We start from the raw sequence: 5,424 nt of genomic DNA, 5'->3' as shown, positions 1-5,424 counted from the left end.
AGAAGATGCCTCTATAGTACTGTTGGATGATTCCTTCATTCCATTCAGACTCTGAGAGATCATATTGACTTGATGAGTCAATATTTTATTCTGAGCCAATATGGCATTCAGAGTATCAATTTCAAGAACTCCCTTCCTCATAGGCGTTCCATTATTCACAGGATTCCTTTCAGAAGTGTACATGAACTGGTTATTTGCAACCATGTCAATGAGTTCTTGAGCTTCTGCAGGCGTTTTCTTTAGGTGAATGGATCCACCTGCAGAATGGTTCAGTGACATCTTTGATAGCTCAGACAGACCATCATAGAATATATCCAAGATGGTCCATTCTGAAAGCATGTTAGAAGGACACTTTTTGGTCAGTTCCTTGTATCTCTCCCACGCTTCATAGAGGGATTCACCTTCTTTTTGTTTGAAGGTTTGAACATCCACTCTAAGCTTACTAAGCTTTGGAGGAGGAAAGAACTTGGCTAAGAAAGCCGTGACCAGCTTATCCCAAGAGTTCAGGCTATCTTTTGGTTGAGAGTCCAACCATATTCTAGCTCTGTCTCTTACAGCAAATGGGAAAAGCATAAGCCTGTAGACCTCGGGATCAACCCCATTGGTCTTAACAGTATCACAGATCTGCAAGAATTCAGTTAAGAACTGAAAAGGATCTTCTGATGGAAGTCCATAAAACTTGCAATTCTGTTGCATTAGAGAATCTAATTGAGGTTTCAGCTCAAAATTGTTTGCTCCAATGGCAGGGATTGAGAAGCTTCTTCCATGTAAATTGGAATTTGGTGCAGTAAAGTCACCAAGCATCTTCCTTGCATTGTTATTATTTTCAGCCATGTCTCCTTCCTTTTCGAAATTTTCTGTCAAATTTTCTCTAGAGAGTTGTGCTTTAGCTTCCCTTAGCTTCCTCTTCAGAGTTCTTTCAGGTTCAGGATCAGCTTCAACAAGAATGTTCTTATCCTTGTTCCTGCTCATATGAAAAAGAAGAAAACAGAAAAGAAAATATGGAATCCTCTATGCCACAGTATAGAGATTCCTTTATGTGAGTAGAAGAGAAGAGAAGAAATTCGAAAACAGAAGAAGGAAGGGGTTCGAATTTTTAAGAAAGAGAAGTGTTAGTAGATAAATAGATAATTAGAAGGAGGTGAGAGGGAAGAATTTTCGAAAATTAAATAAATTAAAATAAAAGTATTTTTGTTTTTAATTAAAAAAATAAAGTTAAAATTCGAAAATTTAAGAAAGGAAAATAAAATTAAATCAAATTAACATTTAAAACAAATAGTTAATTAAAAAGAAATTTTGAAAAAGAGGGAAGGTGATTTTCGAAAATTAGAGAGAGAGAGTTAGTTAGGTAGTTTTGAAAAAGATAAGAATCAAACAAAAAGTTAGGATTAGTTTGAAAAAGATTTGAAAATCAATTTTTGAAAAGATAAGAAGTTAGAAAAGAAGTTAGAAAAGATTTTGAAATTGATTTTGAAAAAAGATGCGATTGAAACTTATTTTAAAAAAGATTTGAAAATAAATTTTAAAAAGATTTGATTTGAAAATTAAAGTTGATTACTTGACTAACAAGAAACAAAAAGATTTGATTTTAAAATTTAAAGATTGAACCTTTCTTATTAGGCAAGTAACAAACTTAATATTTTTGAATCAATCACATTAATTGTTAGCATTAAATTCGAAAATATGGAATAAAAATAAGAAAAATATTTTGAAAATTAATTTGAAATTTTCGAAAATATGGAAGAAAAATTGAAAAAGATTTGATTTTTGAAAAAGATTTGAAAAAGATAAAATTTTTAAATTGAAAATTTGATTTGACTCATAAGAAACAACTAAATTTTAAAAAGTTTTGAAAAAGTCAACTCAAATTTTCGAAAATTTATGAGTGAAAAAGGGAAAGATATTTTTTTATTTTTCAATTTTAATAAAGAAAGAGAAAAACATCAAAAAGACTCAATGCATGAAAATTTTGGATTAAAACACATGATGCATGCAAGAACACTATGAATGTCAAGATGAACACCAAGAACACTTTGAATGTCAAGATGAACACCAAGAACTTATTTTTGAAAAATTTTCAAGAAAAGAAAACATGCAAGACACCAAACTTAAAAATTTTTTATTCTTTAGACATTAACGTTTCAAGAATGCATATGAAAAACAAGAAAAGACACAAAACAAGTAAATATGAAGATCAAACAAGAAGACTGGCCAAGAACAACTTGAATATCATGAAGAATGCAATGCATGAAATTTTCGAAAATAATTTTTTTTTAGAAAATTAAAAAGATGCAATTGACACCAAACTTAAAACTTGACTCTAGACTCAAACAAGAAACACAAAAATATTTTTGATTTTATGATTTTTTTTAAAATTTTTTTTTTTGGTTTTTTTGAAAATTATTTTGGAAAAACAAAAAGAAGAAATATCCTTTTTTTATTTTTTTTTCGAAAATTATTTGGAAAAAGAAAATAAGAAACTCAAAAATTTTAATAAAGATTCCAGGAATCATGCAATGTTAGTCTAAGCTTCAGTCTAAAGAGATTAGACAGCGCAGAACAAGCTTCAGCAGGACATTACATATAACAGCCAAATTGATGGGAATCAACTAACTCTTGTGATGATAAAAGCATCATCTGAAACACTAGAATTCATTCTTAAAAATTCTGAAGAACATAGAAAAATTTTTTTTTTTTGAATATTTTTTCGAAAATAAAAAGAATGAAAACAAAAACTTAAAATTAAAATAAAATTACCTAATCTGAGCAACAAGATGAACTGTCAGTTGTCCAAACTCGAACAATCCCTGGCAACGACGCCAAAAACTTGGTGCACGAAATCGTGATCGTTCATTCCTTGGTAACGGCGCTAAAAACTTAATACACACATTCATAATTTTAGTTCTTTTTCACAATTTTGATACAACTAACCAGCAAGTGCACTGGGTCGTCCAAGTAATAAACCTTACGTGAGTAAGGGTCGATCCCACGGAGATTGTCGGCTTGAAGCAAGCTATGGTCACCTTGTAAATCTCAGTCAGGCGGATTCAAAAGGTTATAGAGTTTTAATAATAAAAAGATAAATAAAACATAAACTAGGATAGAGATACTTATGTAATTCATTGGTGAGAATTTCAGAAAACGTATAGAGATGCTTTCGTTCCTCTGAACCTCTGCTTTTCTGCTGTCTTCATCCAATCATTCCTACTCCTTTCCATGGCAAGCTTTATGTAGGGCATCACCGTTGTCAATGGCTACATCCCATCCTCTCTGTGAAAATGGTCCAATGCGCTGTCACTGCATGGCTAATCATTTGTCGGTTCTTGATCATACTGGAATAGGATTTACTATCCTTTTGCGTCTGTCACTATGCCCAGCACTCGCGAGTTTGAAGCTCGTCACAGCCATCCCTTCCCAGATCCTACTCGGAATACCACAGACAAGGTTTAGACTTTCCGGATCTAAAGAATGGCCGTCCATGGGTTCTAACTTATACCACAAAGATTCTAATATCTCGGACTCGGTCCTCTATATTAGATATCTAAGAGATACTCATTCTAGCTTGTTTGCATGTAGAACGGAAGTGTTTGTCAGGCACGCGTTCATAGGTGAGAAAGATGATGAGCGTCACATAATCATCACATTCATCATGTTCTTGGGTGCGAATGGATATCCTAGAGAAGGAATAAGCTTGAATTGAATAGAAAAACAGTAGTACTTTGTATTAATTCATGAGGAACAACAGAGCTCCATACCTTAATCTATGGTGTGTAGAAACTCTACCGTTGAAAATACATAAGTGATAAGGTCCAGGCATGGCCGAATGGCCAGCCTCCATGATCTAAGAACTAAACATCCAGAGATATACAAAAGATAATCCAAAGATGTAAAGACTATAGTAAAAAGTTCTATTTATACTAAACTAGTTACTGGGGTTTATAGAAATAAGTAAATGATGCAGAAATCCACTTTTGGGGCCCACTTGGTGTGTGCTTGGGCTGAGCATTGAGCTTTACACGTGTAGAGGCTTCTCTTGGAGTTGAAAGCCACTTTGTAACCTGTTTCTGGCGTTTAACTCCACTTTGCAACCTGTTTCTAGCGTTTAACTCCAGAATGCAGCATGGAACTGGCGTTGAACGCCAGTTTGCATCATCTAAACTCAGGAAAAGTATAGACTATTATATATTTATGGAAAGCCCTGGATGTCTACTTTCCAACGCAATTGAGTGCACACCATTTGGAGTTCTGTAGCTCCAGAAAATCCACTTTGAGTGCAGGGAGGTCAGAATCCAACAGCATCTGCAATCCTTCTTCAACCTCTGAATCTGATTTTTGCTCAGGTCCCTCAATTCCAGCCAGAAAATACCTGAAATCACAGAAAAACACACAAACTCATAGTAAAGTCCAGAAATGTGAATTTTATTTAAAAACTAATGAAAATATACTAAAAACTAACTAAATCATACTAAAAACTATGTAAAAACAATGCCAAAAAGCATATAAATTATCCGCTCATCAGTTGTTATTGTTGATTTCTTGCATTGGGTAGTACTAGATTTTATATTTCTTGCAATTTATCATGCTTTTATTTTATGCCTTCCAAGTGTTTGACAAAATGCTTAGTTGGATGTTAGAGTAGCTTTTTGAGCATTCTTGGCTTGGAAAGAGAAATTAGGCAATCTTGAGTCATTAATACCTAACTCATATTGGTGATTTAGAGTTGTTAGTTAATATTATTTCCATTGACTCTAATGTCTTGCTAATTCAATTAGTAAGTTGATTAGGACTTTTGGACTGAGATTAACTAGTCCTATTTGACTTTCTCTCAATATGAAGATAATAGTATACCTTCTTCCTATGTTGGAGATGACGAAATAGGATTAGCTCTTGTTAACTATTGAATGATAATTAATGACTAGGATAGAAAGCCTAGATTCTCAATCCTTGCAATGAATGCCTCTTTTTATTAGTTTTTATATTTTAGTTGTTTGATTTACTTTTCTTGTCGTTTAATTTCTTGTTTTATCAACCACCAACCCCCTTGATCTTCATAACAAATAATTAGGCACTCGATTGCAATTCCTAAGGAGAACGACCCAGGACTAATACTCTCGGTTATCTTTATTGGGTCGGACTTGTGACAAAAAAATTAAACTTTGATTGAGGATTGTTTGTTGGTTGGGAACTATACTTCGACGAGATTATTTGTGTGAAATTCCTAACCGACGATAATACTCTTTCATGTTTTTAGCGCTATTGCCGGGGAATCGCAATGTGTGCTTGTTATTGGTTATTGTATATATATGAATATTGTGAATATGTTTGCCTTTTGCTTCTTTGTTAGTTGTTGCTAGTTTTAGGAGTCTATTTTCATCAATTCTTGTTAGCATTTGTTTTTATTTTCTCTTGTCACTATGAATTCTC

The 5,424-nt window shown here is 33.1% G+C and overlaps 1 non-coding gene across 1 annotated transcript; it reads left to right on the top strand.

Moving 5' to 3' along the window:
- Positions 1–333: 333 nt before the first annotated feature.
- Positions 334–441, top strand: LOC148553708 (small nucleolar RNA R71). The gene has a single exon (XR_015892540.1). It is a non-coding gene; the product is annotated as a small nucleolar RNA R71 (small nucleolar RNA).
- The last annotated feature ends 4,983 nt before the right edge of the window (positions 442–5,424 follow it).

This window comes from Arachis ipaensis, chromosome B7 (genome assembly GCF_059453495.1).
Source record: "Arachis ipaensis isolate K30076 ecotype BB chromosome B7, ASM5945349v1, whole genome shotgun sequence".
NCBI classification, from domain to species: Eukaryota; Viridiplantae; Streptophyta; class Magnoliopsida; order Fabales; family Fabaceae; genus Arachis; species Arachis ipaensis.
Note: the sequence above shows the minus strand (reverse complement) of the source record. Positions and strands in the feature narration are given on the sequence as shown.